At 47.9% G+C, this 19,811-nt stretch overlaps 1 long non-coding RNA gene across 1 annotated transcript in view; it reads left to right on the forward strand.

Moving 5' to 3' along the window:
* Positions 1-19,811, forward strand: part of LOC309518869 — a 213,773-nt gene that overhangs the window by 38,421 nt on the left and 155,541 nt on the right. The window lies entirely within an intron of this gene.

Below are 19,811 nucleotides of genomic sequence, written 5' to 3' on the forward strand. Positions count from 1 at the left end.
TAGCACTGGCGGCTGCTTGAGGAGGAGGATGGGCACCCGGAGTGGCCGCCCAGGGGAGGGTATCCTGTTGACCATCATGGCAGATGGTAGAACCTCCATGTACAGGGGCAGCCTACCACCCAGAAGCATTTGCTGAGCACAAACAAGAGGGGAATGGGGATCAGTGTTGCGCCCTCCACATGGGCTTCCCCCAAAAGCTTCTGCTGTTGGAAACAGGATACAGGGGGCTGGATGGACCTTGACCTGGTCTAGCAACCTAGTTCTTACTTTCAAAGAATTGTGGAGTTGCAAGGGACCCCAATGTTCATTTTGTGCAGCCCCGTACAATGCAGGAACCAAGAACCCCTGGCAGATGGCCACCCAACCTCTCTTTAAAAACCTCCAACGAAGGAGAGTCCACCCACCTTCTGTGGACATCCATTCCAGAGTCTTACCATCAGAAAGTTATTTCTAATGGTAGGCAGGAGCTTACAAACTGGCCTTCTTATTCATGCACGACTAATTTATCTTATTTTAATTAACATTAAAGTAGCCGGCATTCGTCCGTTTCTTTCTTCGTGGGAAAGGGAAGTAAGAAAACGAAGCAGAGGGGAAACGCAGCGTGGAAGGAAGGAAAGTCTCTGAAATCTATCTGTAGCTCTTCCATAGGCTTTTATCAGAAACCAGATCCCTTTTCTTGGAACAAAATAATAGTTATGTGCCTCATTCAAGGGCTGCCTCTTTGCATATTCCTCTTGTTTCCCCCTCTACATTCCCCTCAGGGGTCAGATTCACTGACACAGAATATAGTTACTCCTCTCTCTGTGTGTCTCAATCTATTTTCACCTTTCCACACCACCACTTCTCAAAACAAGACACAGTTCCCCCTTTGCTTAAGACAAATTTTGAACAGAAGGCGCATTTCAAATTTTGAGGAGTACTGTGGGTGCCAGTCACAAAATGGCTGCCATGGTGCTCCTCACCTAACTTCTGGGCAAACTCATGCTTACCATAGGGAAGCCAGCCATATTCTGTTGGTCCTGTGAAGATACAACTGTTAAGGGCATAAGGACCCTATTTCCCCCCCAAATGACAACTCTAACATATGGACATAAGGAGAGTCAGCTGGTTCAGGACAAAAGGGGGGGGGGTGCATCTAGTCCAGCATCTGTTTCTCACTGTGGCCAAATGTCCCTTTGAACCTAGGAATCTAGATAGACTGTCTCTGGACCTGGAGGTTTGACAGCAAGGGTCCTGTAGCTGGGTCAGGCCACAGCAGGCCCATCTAGTCCAGCATCCTATTCTCACAGGGGCCAACCAGGTGCCTGTGGGAAACCAGCAAGCAGGACCCGGGTACAAGAGCCCTCTCCCCTCTTGTGTTTCCCAGCAACTGGTATTCAGAGTCATCCTGCTTAAAGCAAAGCCTAGGCTGCCAACCTGTTAGATCCCTTAAATACAAAGAGACTTACTTCTGAGTAGACACATATGCTAGTTGTACTGCAAGTACAAGGGATGCAGGTGGCCCTGTGGGTTAAACCACAGAGCCTAGGACTTGCCGATCAGAAGGTCGCCGGTTCAAATCCCTGCGACTGGGTGAGCTCCCGTTGCTCGGTCCCAGCTCCTGCCCACCTAGCAGCTCGAAAGCACGTCAAAGTGCAAGTAGATAAATAGGTACCGCTCCGGCGGGAAGGTAAACGGCGTTTCCGTGAGCTGCTTTGGTACGCCAGAAGCGGCTTAGTCATGCTGGCCACATGACATGGAAGCTGTACGCCGGCTCCCTCAGCCAGTAAAGCGAGATGAGCGCCACAGCCCCAGAGTCTGCCACGACTGGACCTAATGGTCAGGGGTCCCTTTACCTTTACCTTAGGCTGCCAACCTGTACTCACTCACTGGAAGTTAGATGCATTAAATACAAAGAGACTTACTTCCTAGTAGACACATATGCTAGTTGTACGGCAACTTAGCTGTACAGTTAATTCTTTTTCTTTTAAAGTAAATTCTTATTGAGTACTTGGTGTTGGGTCCTGCACAGCAAGAGACATGCCTCAGCCACTTCCCAAAGCTTTCACGTTTTGCGTTTTGGATTTTTAAACACCCACATGCACTTATTCTGTAATAGGATTTGCAGAAAGTAATTCCTAGGTGTTACCCGATCTCAGACGAACCCAACTGGTTGTCGGGGGGGCGGCGGCGCATGGAAGGAATGGCAAACCATGGAGCGTCCGAGAACTGCTTGGAAATAAGACAGAGGATTGTAGCCAGCAGTTGCTCAGAGTAGACGCATTGAAATGAATGGGCCTGAGTCAGTCATGTTTATTAGTTTCCATGGGTCTTCTCACTGCTGGGATAGCTCAGTTGGTAGAGCTATGAGGCTCTTTATCTCAGGGTCATGGGTTTGAGCCGCTGTTGGGCAAAAGATTCCTGCCTTGCAGGGGTTTAGACTAGATGGCCCTTCGTGGTCCCTTCCAACTCAACAATTCTTCCGCAACCTCTTAGCTGGAGACGTTGGGGACTGAACCGTTTGCAAATGACACAAAATATGGCTGCCGCAACCACTGCTGCAATGAGACTCCCAGACAACAGGCCAAAGGGGAATGTGGCTCTTGGGCCCCCAAAATTTAGACACCTCTATCTATACTCTCCACAAATCCCGTCAAATAATTCCATAGTGTTGTGATTCTTGTATCACAGGGGGTTGGACTAGATTAGGGCTACCAGACGTCCCCAGTTCCTGGGGACAGTCCCCGGATTTGCAAATCTATCCCCGAACAAATTCCTGTCCCCGGAATGTCCCCAGATTTGCAAATCTGGCCCCAGGAAACATGGCAGTGGCAGCCTCAGCAGCCCATAGCCAGTCTGGTAGTGCAGTTGGCTCTGGCTGGCTTCAGGAGCTGCTTGCTGCTCTCTGCCGTGGCGCCCACCATTTTTCCTGCACCACGGCAGCAAGCAGCGAGCAGCTCCTGAAGCCAGCCAGAGCCAACTGCGCTACCAGGCTGGCCCCTCCTGGGCAACGGCCGCCTGCCCGTGACTCCCAAGCCTCCCCTGATCTGTCAAAACAAAAGGGGAAGGGGAAAGGAGATCGGGGAAGGCTCAGGAGTCACAGGCGCACGGTGCGCTGTTGCCCAGTTAAAAAAAAAAACCTCTGAGCATTTATGTTTCACAGGGTGCGAAAGAAGGGCTTTGCACCTTTATACAATATGCATGTGTGCTTGGGCCCAGGGTCTTTTGCCTCACCATCCATACTACTGACTTCCTGTTGCTACTCAGCTTCAAAAACAAAAAAACCAAGTGTGTCGCCGGATTCATTGAAAAAAAAAATCTGGTAACCATAGACTAGATGTACCTTTGGGCCCCTTCCGAACTCTACAGTTCTATGATTCCATGTTGAATGGCCACCTCCTGCTGCAGTCAGAGGTGAAGCTGTTGTGGTGGCAAACTCCAGGATCTTTTATGCAACTGGTGAAGGTGTACCCATATGCCCCACTGTAAACCCGGACAGCCGCTCTCTAAGCACAGATGAGTGCAGCACCTGAAGCTGAAACATGTAAAAGAAAATGATTCTTGGGGGGGGGGGGGGGCAACCATTTTGCATTACAGCCATACATGCAAACACAACACAGAAGACTGGAGCTTATGTGCAAGCAAAAAGGTGTTTTGCTGCCTCCTGCAGGCAGGGACTGGACACTGCAGGCTGGAATTGAGGGGGGAATCTCTGCCATTTCCCTACCCATCCCAAAACATGTAACAGCCGGCAGTGATTATTCAGCGATGGTGGGAAACACTCTGTGCACATCCAGTGCACTTTCCATGTTCCAGAGCTAGTCTGTCATCCCCTCAATTAGCTCAGAAGCAAATTGGGGGGTGCCCCAAATAAATAGGGGTTCCTTCATGCACCTCCCCCTTCCCAGCACAGACTCTAATTCATTGAATATAATTTTCAAGATAGGGTGCCCAAAATTCACACAGTGCTCCTCATTATTGTCTTCTGGAAAGAAAGAGGCACGGCGCTACAGATCTGTCCTGGTTCTTACTTGGGGCTCCTCTAGAGGACATGTTTATTCCCCGTCTATCCTTATTTGTTTGCAGAATGGCTGGATGGGAATGAGCAGCAGTCCTCCTGCATCCTGACTGGTGCTTGTGAAGTGTTTATATGTCTTCCCGTCAACTGTTTGTTCATTTTCTATGTGTTTCTCCATCACCTTTTTTCCGAAACCATAGTTTTTATTTTATTTTTCAAGTGGATTTGTTGTGCTAGGGCAACAGAGTGCTTTAATAATCCACTGTAACTGTGCAAGCATAAAATTATGGTAGGTGCTTGAATCCCTACTGAAACAACAATGGCAGTCTGGGGACACCCAGAATCTCAGCTACAGATCATGGATCTTTCTTGGAGATCCATACAAACAGCTTACCCACAGGGCATCTTTCCGCAGGGCCTGCAAGACAGAGCTGTTCCACCAGGCCTTTGGCCAGGGCACAGCCTGACTCCCTCCTTCGGCAATCTTCACGGAGCTCTGGCCCAATGGTTGCCATTGGTTTGATTTTAATTAACTTTATAATGAATATATAATGAATGATTTTAGAGTGTTGTGTTGTGTTGTACTGTTGTACTGTTTTATTGTTGTTAGCTGCCCTGAGCCCGACTTCAGCTGGGGAGGGCGTGATATAAATAAAATTTATTTTTAAAATTATTATTACCAGAAGGTTCTCAGATGGTTCCCTAGGTGTCTGCGAGTCCACACATGTACATCCCATAATTAATCATAAAAACCTATGGAACATAGGAAACTGCCATACACCAAGTCAGGCCAACAGTCCATCTAGCTCAGTGTTGTCTGCACTGCCTGGCAGCAGCTGTCCAGGTTTCCGGACAGGAACTCTTTCCCAGTCTTACTGGGAGATGTCAACAATTGAATTTGGGGGCTTCTGCATGCAGGGCAGATGCTCCACCAACCACCGAGCTCCACCTCTTCTCCAGATATAGCAGTCTAATGAATCATGTGTGGTACTTCTGCAGGTCTTGTTAGCTTGACAAATTGCACTGTGTGAGAATGTGGGCATGTCAACCTGTTCTCCAGATTAAGATCCATTAGGTCCTTTGTACAAAATTGTATCTCCAGAATGGGGGTGGCGAGAAAGACAGTTAAGCAAAAGCAAACTTGAGCGGGATTCCTGCCTTGCCTGTTTCCCTGGTCATCTGACTGCATCCCTGGACTTTTCAAACATTTATGAATGGGGATGAATGATGGTCAGTGATGATGAATGAAAACAAGTTGAAGTTTGGAGATCGTCCAAAGTTCTTGAGCTTTTTTTTGGAAGATAGCCCTATCCAAGCCAGGTCCTCCAGCCACTGTGCCACCCAGTGCACTCCACCCCCGCCTTCCTATGTTACTGATTGTGCATGAAAGTGCACCATGCGTTTAAACCACATTTATAGCACATTGTCCCGCCCTGACAGATGGCCATACAACCTTTGCTTAAAAACCTCCAATGGAGAGTCCACCACCTTCCAAGGGAGTCCTTTCCACTGTCAAACAGCTCTTATCATCAGACAGTTCTTCCTAACATTTATTCAGAATCTCATTTTTTGGATCACTTGAATCCATTGATTCAGGTCTTTCCCTCTGGAGTAGCAGAAAACAAACTTGTTCCATCTTCCACGTGACAACCCTTCAACTATTTGAGTCACCTCTCAATCTTCTACAGGCTAAACATACCCAACTCCCTCAATTGTTCCTCGTGGGGCTTGCAACTCAAAAAGCCAACAAACACAAACAACCCGCCGAGCAAAATATTTTTCTGCTCAGTTGGCAACTCTGCTCATGACAGATCAGGTTGGTGGCCGCTTTGCTGCCGGACAAAACATCGGTGCATTTTAAATCCATCCTTCCTGCCATGAACTGCTCAGCGTAACATGCATAGTTCCCCCCTTTATCCTTACAACAGCCCTGTGAGGTAGATCAGGTTGAGACAGAGAGAGAGGGAGGCCCAGAGTCCCTCTGTAAACCTTGTGGAGGAGCAGGGATCTGAACCCCAGACCTAGCAGTCTGACGATCTCGCTAGCCACTCCAACACCTGCCTTTTGGAACCCGGAATTTCCCCATCCTGCTGGAATGCTGCTCTTGGAAAGGGCCGCTGCTGTGGCGACGGCGGCGCATTGCGCCATGTGCTTAATAATGCCAGTTAATTTGATTTGAGGCACTGCCTCATTATCACAGACAGCTTGCAGCGTGTCAGGCCAAGATAATTACAGCGTCTCTCCGCTGACGGTGGCAGCTCATTCATTTCCCCATTATCACTGGCTTTCCTTGGGATCAGCACCTCTCCTGGATTCCCTCATCCCCCCTCTCCCTAATTAGGTTCCATTCATTCCCATCCAGAGACGCCTGCTCAGACTCATGGGCAAAAACCAGCTCTATTAAATGGACTATTCATTGCATCCAAGTTGTAAGGCCAATTGCCTTGATAAGATTGCTGGTGTGCTGTGTTGAAAAGCAGGGTGGAAGCGTGTGACATCTCACCAAGTACAGATCCTACCTGCCGCTACGCCAGGGGTGGCTAACCTGTGGCTCTCCAGATGTTGCTGGACTCCAGCTCCCATCAGCCCTCACAGCCAGCATGGCCAACACTCAGGGATGATGGAAGTTGTAGTCCAAAGACATGTTAATCTGCTTTGCCCTATGAGAAACCCTGCTGAAGGCCTGTGTTTGGAGCTGTCTCAGGACCATGTTTGTGTGCTTGTTCCACCTGCATGACACCTGATTCAGTAGCAGAGGTTAAACAGACAATGAGGCAGTGTCAGCGGGGTATAGCTTCTGCACAGCGCAATGCAAGGAATGTGACTCCCATGAATTTTGGAACTGGGAATTTTGCTGGGCACTAGACTAGACTTGGAAGAGCTGAAGACTGAAGGACCAGAAAGAGCATCAGAAAAATGGACTGGATAGAGTGAGACCCAGTTTATGTCATGTGTGAAGGTTCAGGGCAGATAAAAGGAAGTGCTTCTACACACAGCACCTGCCCTATGGAAAGCCCTCCCATCAGACGTCAAGGAAATAAGCAACTATCTGACTTTTAGAAGACAGCTGAAGGCAGCCCTGTATAAGGAAGTTATTAATGGTTGATGTTTTACTGTGCTAATTTGCTGGAAGCCGTTCAGAGTGGCTGGGGCAACCCAGTCAAATGGACAACATGTAAATAATGAATTATGCATTATATAAAGTGTTCATCACAGTAGTCACTCAAAAAACCACTATCTTCCTCAGTTCAGGCACGATCACCCAAAAATAACCACAAAAAAGCCAGACCATTACATTTACCTTTTACTATTCAGTCATCCAGAGAAGGGTCAAAGCTTAGTGGCAGAGCATGCAGAAAGTCCCACTTCAATATCCATGTGTGACTGGGAGGAAACCCAGCCTCAAACCCTGGGGAGCTGCTGACAGTCAGTGTAGACAACACTGAACTAGGTGGCCCAAGGGTCTGACTCGCATGGTGAAAGGCTCAGTGAAAGAGCATCTCCAGAAGGTCTCCAGCATCTCCAGGTAGGCCTGAGAGTGAACCCTGTCTAAAACCCCTGGATAGCCACTGCCAGTCAGAGCAGGCAATACTGAGCTAGTTCAACCAAAGATCTGACTTGGTACAGTGGTACCTCGGGTTAAGTACTTAATTCGTTCCGGAGGTCCGTTCTTAACCTGAAACTGTTCTTAACCTGAAGCACCACTTTAGCTAAAGGGGCCTCCTGCTGCTGCCGCGCCGCCGAAGCACGATTTCTGTTCTCATCCTGAAGCAAAGTTCTTAAACCAAGGTAATATTTCTGGGTTAGCGGAGTCTGTAACCTGAAGCGTATGTAACCAGAAGCATATGTAACCTGAGGTACCACTGTATAAGGCAGCTTCCTATCTCGCCATTATCTGCAAGCCTTGAAAAATAGATAACGTCTTTGTCTGGCACCCAAAGGAAGGCAATGTTGGTGCTGGGTGGACTTCCCAGAAGAGAGCACTCTCTAAGGGGCTCTAAGGGGCTGCCACAGAGAAACAGAGATTGCCTTTCTCTGGCCATCTCTCAGAGGGGGCATTCAGAGCAAGGCCTTGGGTGCCCATCTTAGGATGTCAAGGCAAGAGTTTTCTGCCACTGTTCTAAGTTGTGACAAACTCCAATATTCTGATGCAGCTCAACAGTGCCCCCTAGAGCTCCTGGGGTTCTCACCTCCTGCAGTTAGCCTTCAACAGAAAGCTATCAGGCTGCATTGTTTCTGAATATACATCTTTTGGCTAAGCCTCTCTGTACAGCACAATGACTCAACAGGTCTGAACTGGCTGGGCCTTTGTATTGTAAGTTCAGAATTTTTAGGGAGGTTGAACTGGACTTTTAGTAGTTTTGTGGCTGGCCACAGGAACCACTGACATCAGAGATGGAGGCGATTTCATGATTGGCTAAACAACAATTCATCTTAGGATGGAGACCCAGGTCTTACTGATCTCACATCAGTAAGGCTTCAGCTTTGGTCTTCCCAGAAACATTGAACTGGGAGTCCAAAGATGCTGTCTCTCAGAACTTCTCTTCGACAAGGAAGTCTGCACATGCTCTTAAGACCAAGACTCCACTAAAGCAGGTAACATATAACTAGCTATATTAGACCGACTTTATTACTTTTATTTGCAAACCTGTCTCTGTGTTGCCTTGCCCTTTTGCCCCAACAACATTCTCCCCATTTTGGAAATTTGGCTTCATTGGTTTTAAAAGGTTGTTCCCTAGAATTGCTCACCAAAAGCTTTCCCCAGTGCTACGCCTGCCTGGCTAAGTTATGTTTCTGTAAAGACAATTCAAGAGGTTCTGTGAAAGATCTGGTGCTTTGGGCTTAGGGGAAATAAATGCAGTAATCTCTGCTTTTGTATATTTCCCCCTAGAGCTGTTCTGAAGGAATCGGTCCTGCCTCTCCATAATAATAGGGTTAGGCTGAGAGGCACTGAGTGGCCCCAAAGACTGGCTAAGTGGGGATTTGAACTCTGGTCTTCAGACTCAAAGTTGCATCTGACTCTAACCACTGCACCACACTTTTCTTCTTCTTCTTAATAATAATAATAATAATGTATATGCCACCTTTCAAGAAAAAATACCAAGGAGTTTCACAAGCAAATATAGGCCAACCTCAAAATAATGTAACCAATTATAAAACTGCAGCCACCCATAATTAAAATATATAATAAACACCCCCATTAAAGCAAAGTCCATTAGAGAAGGAAAGGGAGTTTACCAGTGAGGAGTGGACCACCTCAACCCCATCACCCCCAGCAACTGATATTACTCATAGGTATCCTGCCTCCACTATTGGGAGGTTGATAGCCTTGACCTCCATGAATTTGTCTAATCCCTCTTTAAAGGTTAAGGGACTGCTTGGTTGGCAGGAGCAGGGACTGAGCAACGGGAGCTCACTCTGTTGCGGGGATTCGAACCGCTGACCTTCTGATCGGCAAGCCCTAGGCTCTGTGGTTTAGACCACAGCGCCACCTGCGTCCCTTCAAGCCCTCTTTAAGGTCATCCAAATTGGTGGCCATCCCTGTATCTTGTGGTGGTAAATCCAGGGCTTTTTTCAGGAGCTCAGCTCTGGCACCTCTCATAATGCCATGAGCTCAGGGTAGGGTGATGGAAGAATAGAGAGCCAGGGTGGAGAGAGGGTGGATGGAGGGCTCTGTTGAGAAGGGCTGTAGGTTAGTGGCAGAGCACTTGCTTGGCATGCAGAAAGTCCTTAGCATCTTCAAGTAGGGCCAGGAAACCCCCCGTCCAGGCCTAGAACCCTACAGAGAAGCTGTCAGTCAGTGTAGGCAGCACAATGAGTCACATGGACCAGGGGTAAGTCTGACTTGGTATAACGCAGCTTATGATGTTCCTCACGAATCCAGTGTTTAATGAGAGGGAATTATTTTACCCAGGAAGCAAATTCCCACCCTAGATCTTCTCAGCCTAAGATCAACTTTAAAACTGCCTAGCGAAAAAAGCCTTGGACCTATTTATTTGCTATTTGGCAATTTTCTTACCCTGGGCCACCTCTCTTGTGCTTGGAATTTTCAGTCCAATTGCCCACAAAGAGTGGTTCATTTTTTTTACTCGCACTAAAACTTAAATTGCTGCCATTGTGGGAATGGGCACTGCAGTTATTTTGAAATTTGGCAGGATTGATGCCCTCAGCTGGGGCAACCTTGCCTATAAAAGTAATGAAAATTATAGATCATTCTTAAAAGAAAAACTTTAAAGGTGCCCAGGACAAAAAGCTCCAGGACAAATTTACTTGCAGAGTGGTAGGTTTGACCCCCTATGCAACAGATAATAAGCCTGCAAATTTCAGCCACTTCTGCCAAAAGGGGATTTATCTATTTTATTTTATTTTTAAAATTGAAGTACTGAAAGAGAGGGAAGCAAAGGAGACCCTGGCACTTCTGAATTGAATTGAGCAGATTCCGAAGTGCCTTGGACTGAGGCAAGTTGCTTTCCAAAGTGCTAAATTGGGATCCAAACTTAATTGTGTGGTTGGTGCTCACCCAAACGTATTTTGAATGAAGTCTGCTTTCCCATTGCAATGCTCTCTCCTTTCCATCTCCTCCCACTAACCTAAGCATCACCTGGGAGGAACATTTTCATCCAGAAAGAGGAACTCTTTTGCATGCAGAATAAAACGAATAACCCCCTCTATAAACACCGACCTGCCCCCTTTCTTATTACACAGCTGTAGAAGCCATCCCGCTTGTGAGGTGGAAGGCTGAGGTTCACCGCTATTGCTAAAATGAGATGCAAATGTATGCACCATCTTTGTTCCCAAGGAGGAAGGCAATGTTCTTGAACATAACCGATGAAATTTCTTTTTCCAGTTTTCTCTGTTGACAATGAAACAAAAGCTGGATGTGGGGATGGGGGCAATCATTCACTGCCTCAAATCCTCTTCCTCTGAGCATGGCTACCAACCACACCACATGCTAAGTCAGCCGGACACCCCTGTCCAAGTCCCCTCCCACCATCTCCACGGTAACGACAATGGCATTGCATCCTAACGAAGGGCCAGCCTGCTGACCTGGAGAGAGAGAGAGAGAGAGAGAGAGAGAGAGAGAGAGAGAGAGAGGGATGTCCTGCCTCCTCTTAAATTTTGGACTGCTTGTCTTTGCAAGCCCAGCCTGCGATCTGAGGGCAAGATCAGTTCCGAACGGCTAAAAACTGCAGAAGAGCAAGTGGAGCCGTCCCTGAACATCACAAAAGACTGAGTGCCGGGATGCCAGCTTGCTTTTTGGCTACTGGCAAGCTTTGATGCTGAAGCGTCTTGAAAGTGACATCCCTCTTTGGGGAGAGGGAGAGGGAAATTATCCCCCCGCCTGCAACCGGGACAATTCGCCACCAGCTTCAGAAGCTGCTACTTGGATGAACAGCCACCCTTTGGGTGCAAACCAGGGTTCCTGGCTGGCCACCCTCCAAAATTCTCTGGAGAGGCTCAAGACTCTCCAAGCACAACAAGGTGCCAAGCACTGGGCGATAGCCCCACTGCTTGCACCAATTCAGGCACTGGGGCTGCAGAGAGCATTTCTCAAACCAGCAGGTGAACAGAAAAAGGCATTCCCAGGAAGCCCCCTTCCCCCGCCGCCACCCCTGAGCTGGAGATACAACGGCAGCCGGCAGGCAAAGCACACGGAACAAGGCACCCTCTGCAGTGGCGCTGGCGCACCAGGCATTGTCGGGCAGCCTCCACGCCGGCTGTGCAGTGTGCATGCTAATGAGTTACTCTGGGAAATGCTGCGCAAATTAATTGCTCAAAGTATCTGTTAACTTACCAAACAGGGCGGTGTAACACGCAGGGAGAGGGAGAGGGGGCAGGAGTCTCATGGTGTAGGGAGGGAGCTGGGCAGGCAGGATTTACTATGCCCAGGTGGTCTTTCCAGGGACTCTGAACTGGGGAGGAAATGAACTATTACAACAGCAGGTGAAGGGAGGGAGGGAGGAAGGACAGAATTCCCGATATTTTTTGTATTTAATTTTTTTTTAAAAAGCTCACATAGCTTCTTAGGGTCACATGCTGCCTTTAGCACCAGTCTGGGCTGTCATGTGATCAAGGTCACTAGTCACATGGCACCCCCCCCAAAAAAACACCCCAAAATCTGCCTGGATTTTAACGTCTCAGTGAATGAATTCATTGCAGAAGCTTTCATTTAACCTTTGCAATTAAGCAATTGTTCCTGAGGGGGTGGGCAGGCGAGCGGGGGGGGGGGTTGCGAGGAAAAAGAAGAAGAAAGCCAGCTAAATGCCAATGAACCTGCCTATGAATATTTAATACCCGCGCCTTCGATTTCTCATAAACCGCAACCTGGACCAGTGCCAACTCCATTTGAATAGCCTCCTTTGTTAATCGCAAATCTGACGCCTCTGCCGTCTGTCTGCAGGGCTGTGGCTCTCTCAAGCTGGAATCTGTCACAAAGGATACCGGGGGAAGCATAACTCATAACCACCGCCAGGCTTCCGTGTCCTGCAGCTCAAGGTGCACGGGCAGCTCGTCCTAATGACTAATTACGAGAGGCAACTCGCAGCCATCTCCAACAAGGCTGAACAGCGCTACCACCTCAGTCCCCGATTTAAAAAAAAACCTTAAAATCTTAAAAGCCGTGCATATTAGAGATGGCTATGGAGATCCACAGTGCTTGAGAGCATTTCTTAAAGACGAGAACAAAGAGATGGTTGGGAGAAACCTGGTTCCTCCCCCTGCCTGAGCCCCCAACACTGATTGAGGCTAAATCCTGATCTATTCCCACTCCCCCCAGAAGATGGAACTGTGCAACTTTAAGAAATAGGGAGTTAGTAGTAGTGCAACATCCCAAACATTAGAAAGAAAGAAAGAAAGAAAGAAAGAAAGAAAGAAAGAAAGAAAGAAAGATCTTGATAAGTGAAGCAAGAGTATTGCTCCTTGGGATGGACAAGTAGGGATAGGGGAGCTATTAACTTCAATTTGCACTTAAAGGCAAACCTACCCAATTTACACTTCCCAAAACAGCATGTCATCCAAAACACAACCACCTTTTGAAATTTGTACTTCTCTGAATTTTGCAATGCAGTTCTCCAGCCCAGTAAGGTACTCATAATACTGGGGTTATGTGTGCATAAATATGCATATACAGTCATACCTTGGAAGTCGAACAGAATCCATTTCAGAAGTCTGACTTCCAAAACCAAATTGCGGCTTCTGATTGGCTGCAGGAAGCCCCGTCGGACGTTCGGGTTCCAAAAGAGCGTACGCAAACCGGAACAATCACTTTCAGGTTTGCGGCATCTGGGAGCCAAAATGTCCGTGTTCCAGGGCGTTCGGCAATCAAGTTACAACTGTATTAGTGAAACTAACACACAAAAGCCATTATATCAGGCAGTTTCATTGACTAGCATGCATATTAGGAGAAATTCACACTAAAAAACTGATGAATTTTCAAAATGACTTTTTTTAAAAAACAACAACCCACACACTGATATGCAGAACTGAATTTGAGACTGGAAAAATGAGAGAAACCAAATTGGATAGATTTCATCAGCTTCTGCATTTTCATCTGGACCTACTTGGCAGTCATGCACTAGCAACTTGCTGGGGGGGGGGATTAAATGCTGAATTTATCAGGATCCAAGCATGTTACTCTTCATCCCAGACTACTATGCAGAATCACAGAACACACATGGCTCTGAAACAGTGGGCTGGTGGGAATGGGAGCCAGAAGCCTGAATTGGGATGGACTTGCGGCATTGGGTCCTGGAATCTTTCCCAGATCGACACCGTAGCCTAGGGCCAAATCAAGACAGGAGATGAGCAATCTCAGACTGGCAAGGCTGAACTGGGTCCAAGAGCAGCTGAGCAGATTGGCTGCAGAACAGCCAGAATAGCCTAAGGGAAGAATCAATAGGAGCTGCATTGCAGGCAGAAACCAGAGGCCCAAAAGCAGCAGAGGGAGGGTTAGCCAGGAGGTGATTCTTGGTGCAAGACCTGTATTCCCAGTCAAGGCACCAAATCCTCTTGGGGTCAGGGACCACAGTGTTGGGTAATTTCCTTGCCACCTAGGGCGGCCACCCAACAGGTAAGGGTAACAAATCCTTGTGACAGCCTAGAGTTGACCACCCATATGGTGTATCGGTTAGAGCAGGCATCCCCAAACTCAGCCCTCCAGACGTTTTGGAACTACAACTCCCATCATCCTTAGCTAACAGGACCAGTGCTCAGGGATGATGGGCATTGTAGTCCCAAAACAGCTGGCGGGCTGGGTTAGTGTTGGACTAGGGCCTGGGAGAGACCAGGGTTCAAATCCCCACTTGGTCATGAAGCTCACTGGACAACCTTGAGCCAGTCACTGCCTCTCGGCATCACCTACCTCATAGGGTTGTTGTGAAGATTCACTGAAGGGGGGGACCCTTGTGCTCACTGGAGCAAAAAGGAGTGATTTCTGCATTGCAGGGAGTTAGACTAGATGGCCCTTTGCATCCCTCTCAACGCTACAATCCTATGATCCTATGAAATGTAATGGATGAATGAATGAATGAATGGAGGAATGAATGAATGTAAACACTCAGATTTTCATAGGCCTTGAGCTTTTTGAGAGCCAGTGTGGTGTAGTAGGGAGGAGTGTTGGTCTAGGACAGGGGTAAGCAAAATTACCACACCTCAGGCCGGTGTCTCCAGCGCCGAATGCGCGGCAGGCCGGAGGGCGGGGGTGCGTGTGCTCATACACGTGCACACATGCTATTTCTGGTACATTTCCGGGTCGAAGGAGCACCGGAAATAGCTTGTGCACATGTGCACAGGCCTCCTCTGACCCGGATGTGCATTGGAAATAACGCTTGCACATGCGCATAAGCTATTTCCGGTGCTCCTCCGACCCGGAAGTGGGCAGCCACACAGCTCAACGCCGGTAAGATAGGGCGGTGGCAGTGGGTGGTGGGGGTCACCGCGGGCCGGATAAACGAGTCCCTTGGGCCTTATCTGGCCCACGGGCCTTAATATCCCCATTCAGCCATGAAGATCACTCGGCATCCTTGGACCAGTCCTTCCCTCTTAGCCTAACCTACCTCACAGGGTTGTTGTGGGGATTAAATGATTTTTTATTTGGGGGGGGGGGAGAACTATCTATGCCACCTTGAGCTCTTTGGAGAAAAAGGTGGGATACAAATGCAATCAATACCATTAAGTGAGCCAGAGTTGGTGCACAATGGCTGAGGGCGGCCTGTGCCCCCAATTAAGGGGGAGAAAAGGGGTGGGCTTGCTTCCTACCTGCTCTGCCGGCACAAGGAGAGACAGGCCGACGAATGATGCCGGAGAAGTCTCGGGCTGCACCCCCCACTGGCTCTCTGCAGCACAAAGGGATCCACGGCTGGTGCCAGGCACGGAGGCATTCATGTAGGCCAAGGAGACGCTCCAGATGGCACCTTGGCACATGAAGTGCCTTCCCTCCCTCTTTTCCTGGGAGGCAACTTGCCCGAGCTTTGTCCCTTGCAGAGGATGCCAGTGGCAGGCAGCTTCCTCGGCGCTCCGCTACCTCCTTGAGACAGAGAGAGATGCCATCTGGGCGAGATGCCACCAGCTCCCCGGAGCCTGGGAAGTGGCACGCAGCATCCACAAGAACAGAGAGGAACCTGGCACTGCAACCAGCCAAGATGAGCTGCTCTGTCTCTCTGGAAATGAGCAGGCCAGAAGAAGGGCGGGCAGGCGGGTGGCACTGGAAACCTGCCAGCTTGGTTGCTACACAGTGAATGCCCTTGAGTGGTGAAGCACAAGGAAATCCGAGGAAAGTTGAGTTTGGCTGCAGGAAAACCGGAGGCCAGAGCATCCACTTTACACACGGACAGCCCCAGGTTGGATCCCTGCTGGTGGCATCTGCGGATAGGGCAGGGAATGTCCCTGCCTGAACACCTGGACAGCCACCACTCGTCAGTGTGGACAGTAATGAGCTAGATGGGCCAATGCTGTGTTCCTGTTTAAATGAGGCCTTTGTTCAAAACCACTAGGACTAGGATCTCTGCTCAATGATGAACACCTGCTTTGTGTGCAGAAGGTCCCAGGTCAATTCCTTGGCATCTCCAGGTACGGGTGGGAAAGTCCCCTCTCTGAAACATTAAGAGAGCTGCTGCCAGTCTGTGTAGACAGTAATAAGCTGGATGAACCAATGGTCTGACTCAGTGTAAGGGAGCTTCCTCAGGTGGTATTCACAGGAGGCAACATACAACCAACCCTCTCCTATCTGGAGGGTGCCTGGCTGGGGAAGGCTGACCGCTCTGTTCACCCAGGCAGACTCTTTCAGTGTCTGGTGTCCTGACTTCTGTGCTGCGGTTTTTCTGATGTTTAGTCCCTTGGTTACAATGGATATTGTGGTGTTGTGAGATGGCCCAGGGCAGGACTGAGCTGTAGTCTAAAACATCTGGATCAGTAATTATTTTTGCATAGAAATCTGAAAATTCAGTGTATTCTGAGTATTTGAGAAGTTTTGTGTGTTTATAGGCCCATTGCAATAATACAGATGAAGCTTATGAGCTGCAAAGTTAACAATTGTCTATGTGTAGCTCTGTCACAGCAGAGATGCTTGCAACCACAGCTATCAAGTACTATACATTTTCACTGCCTAAGCAGTTTGGGTTCCCCAAAGGAGGCCCATTTCCTATCATTAACTACAGAGGAATAGCCAAGTACCCTGTGTAATTAGAAAGTTGGGGCAAGGGGAAGAGATGAACCTGTAAACTCACACCTACTAAGCAGCCTCTTCCTTGCCTTCCTGTACATGGGGGAGCCTGTGTGAATAAGCCAGCTCCTCTCCAGCCCTCCCAACACTCTGCCTGTAGGGAAGTCCAATTCTTGCTTCCAATGGATCTCTTCTTGCCATATAGAGAATTTGGTGGCCCTTGAAGTGGTCAGAGGGGGCATTGCTCCATGATTCTAAGGACTGTCAGTTTGAGAGAGATGCAGTTCTCCAGTACTGCGCAAAATACCCAAGTTTTAAAGTCAACATAAATGGTAGTCTATAAATGGCAATTTCCCTCTCCTTAATCGAGGCAGCATGCAGAGCTGAGATCCCTTAATGGGGAAATTAAAAGGCTCAGCTAAATGAAAAACTGTTAACATGCTGAGCATCTCAGATAGGGAGGAACCAAATCCAAAACACTGAACCAGAGTTGTTGTTGAAGAGGGCTGTAGTCCTCAGCATAATGGGATGCCACTTTTAAGAAGCCCCATTTAAGTGAATATCTATAAGCAACCAACTTTAACAAATACCCCAGTATGTTCTGAAGCATTATTGGGCTTCTCCAACAGCCTTGGTTGAATTGCTCATGGTGGTGTTGAAATGTTAAGGGTGAGTGGAACTCTGAATTTCATATACCCAGGTCCAAACATAACCTGTTAGGACAAAACTGATATGGGAGGAAAAAACATATACCTGCCCCTTCAAAACATGGGAAATGAAGTTTTATTACTAAACCAGTGAGGGTCTCTGAAGGACAAAACATGCCAAATCAATTTTATCTTAGCTACTAACTTAGTTCATGGAAATGTGGTAGACAGTATTACTTGGTTGCAAAAGAGCATATGATAAATTCTCTCATGATAATATTTTTGACCTATGGTTAAAATATGGGCAGGATGATGCTACTGTTAGGTGGATCTGCAGCTGGTTGAACAACAGCACCAGAGTACCCATGAATGGCTTACATCCACCTGGAGAGCTGTCTCATCTGGAACGCCACAAGGCTCTGGCCTAGGTCCCGAGCTGGTAAATGTATTTATAAATTTGCGGTGGCAAAGGCATACGGGAGCTCATCAAATCTGCAAATGACACAAAGTTGTGAGGGGAACCACCAAAGACAAAATCAAGGATGAAAATGAACTTGGCAGGTTGGAAAGCTGTGCTGAAACGGAGATGAAATTCCAGAGATGAAAGGTAGCCTTGTGTTTCGGCACCAAAGTCACACTATAAGTTGGATGACGGAGTCCTGACTTGGCAAGCGCTACATGTGAAAAGTCTTTCAGAAATGTTAATGATAGCTGAGGCTGCAGTAACAGGATCACAGCTTACGTATCGAAAAAAGGGAAGTGTTTCACCTCTGTTCTGTGATCATTACTGCCTCTAATAATGGAGGTAGCACACACCCCTTGTAACCATTGATAGCCGTATTCTCCTCTGTGAATTACGTCTAGATCACCTGCGGCAGGAGTGCTGGAGTCCATATTTGAACAGCCTTTCACAGAACAGTGTCTACCTATGTCAATTTGCTCCTGTAAGAACTAGTGATGGCCACCAACCTCAGTGGCTTTAAAGGTGATCTAGACATAGAATCATAGAGTTGGAAGAGACCACAAGGGCCATCGAGTCCAACCCCCTGCCAAGCAGGAAACACCATCAGAGCACTCCTGACATATGGTTGTCAAGCCTCTGCTTAAAGACCTCCAAAGAAGGAGACTCCACCACACTCCTTGGCAGCAAATTCCACTGTCGAACAGCTCTTACTGTCAGGAAGTTCTTCCTAATGTTTAGGTGGAATCTTCCTAATGTTTAGGTGGAATCTTCTTTCTTGTAGTTTGGATCCATTGCTCCGTGTCTGCTTCTCTGGAGCAGCAGAAAACAACCTTTCTCCAGAGAAGAAGGCTATCAATGGCTACAAGTCACAAGGGGTCTGTGCTACCTCCACTATTAGAGGCAGTAATGGCAGGTGCTAGAAAATGCAATTGGGGAAAGAGGTGCTGCACTCAGGTCTTGCTTGTGGGCTTCCCACAGAGGCAAGTGGCTAGCCACTGTGAGAATAGGGTGCTGGATTGGATGGGCCATTGGCCTGACCCAGCAAGCTCCTCTTTAGTTTAATACCTCTTGTGGAAACTCCCAGTGACCACTTTGCAACCATGTGTAGGGCTAGGAAAATGGAGGGAATCACAGCCAAGTATTAGTGTGCAACAGCCAAGTTAGGGTTGTACCTTTTTGTCTGCTTGCTCTAACACTGTGGAGGAATATTAGGACTTTCTTTGGCCCACTGAGGAGAGCAGGAGCAATGCAGCACCCACTCTCCAAAGTGTCAGAGAAAATTTCATGTTCAACTGACAGCACCATTCCATGATTTTACCTGAAATTTTGAGGCATTAGAAAACTAGCATTGCAATTTAATGCTGCAGGATATATATTTTTCTTATTAAAAACAGGAACTCCTTACTTGGTGTTTAACCTTTTGAGGCAATAAAACATGCCAATTTCAAAAAAACGATTTCCCCTCCAAAAATTTTAAGTCTGACAGAATTGACAACTGACAGTGCTGATAATGAAAGGCTGACATGACTCTCGCAAATTGCTGGCAGGAGCCAATGCTGGCTAGCTGCACAGAACGAGCCCCAGCCACCTGCTCTGGCTGCTTAGCAGAGCATAGGGTTTGGGTTGTTACTCACCAAGCTAAAGGGCCCTGTGTCAGTCTGGAATCCTGCCTGAGGCAATTATTGCTGGCTGTCATGTAACCTTGAATCAGCCAGGTTGGAAAGCCAAGCTTCCATTTAAACCAGTTTACCCCAACCACCATCCTCACTATGCATCAAAATGTGGACCAATATGGGTCCAATGGCAAGGGGTCACACATTGTGTTCAGGTCCCCAAAGGGAGCCTACCTGCAAAGGCTTGAGGAGTGCTGCTTTAAGCACGCAGCCTCTAGGATGATGCATTTACTAGTCCAAGTTCTCTACATGGAAGAGCGAACTTGACTGCTTTCAAAGATTAATGCTCACAGAGCTTCCTAGCCACCCACCCTCCAGTTTAACATTCTCTGTGTTAAACCAATAAATTCTGTCGGAGACAGACAATTTCTCA

Source organism: Podarcis vaucheri (genome assembly GCF_965113315.1).
Source record: "Podarcis vaucheri genome assembly, chromosome: 14".
In the NCBI taxonomy this organism is placed as follows: domain Eukaryota; kingdom Metazoa; phylum Chordata; class Lepidosauria; order Squamata; family Lacertidae; genus Podarcis; species Podarcis vaucheri.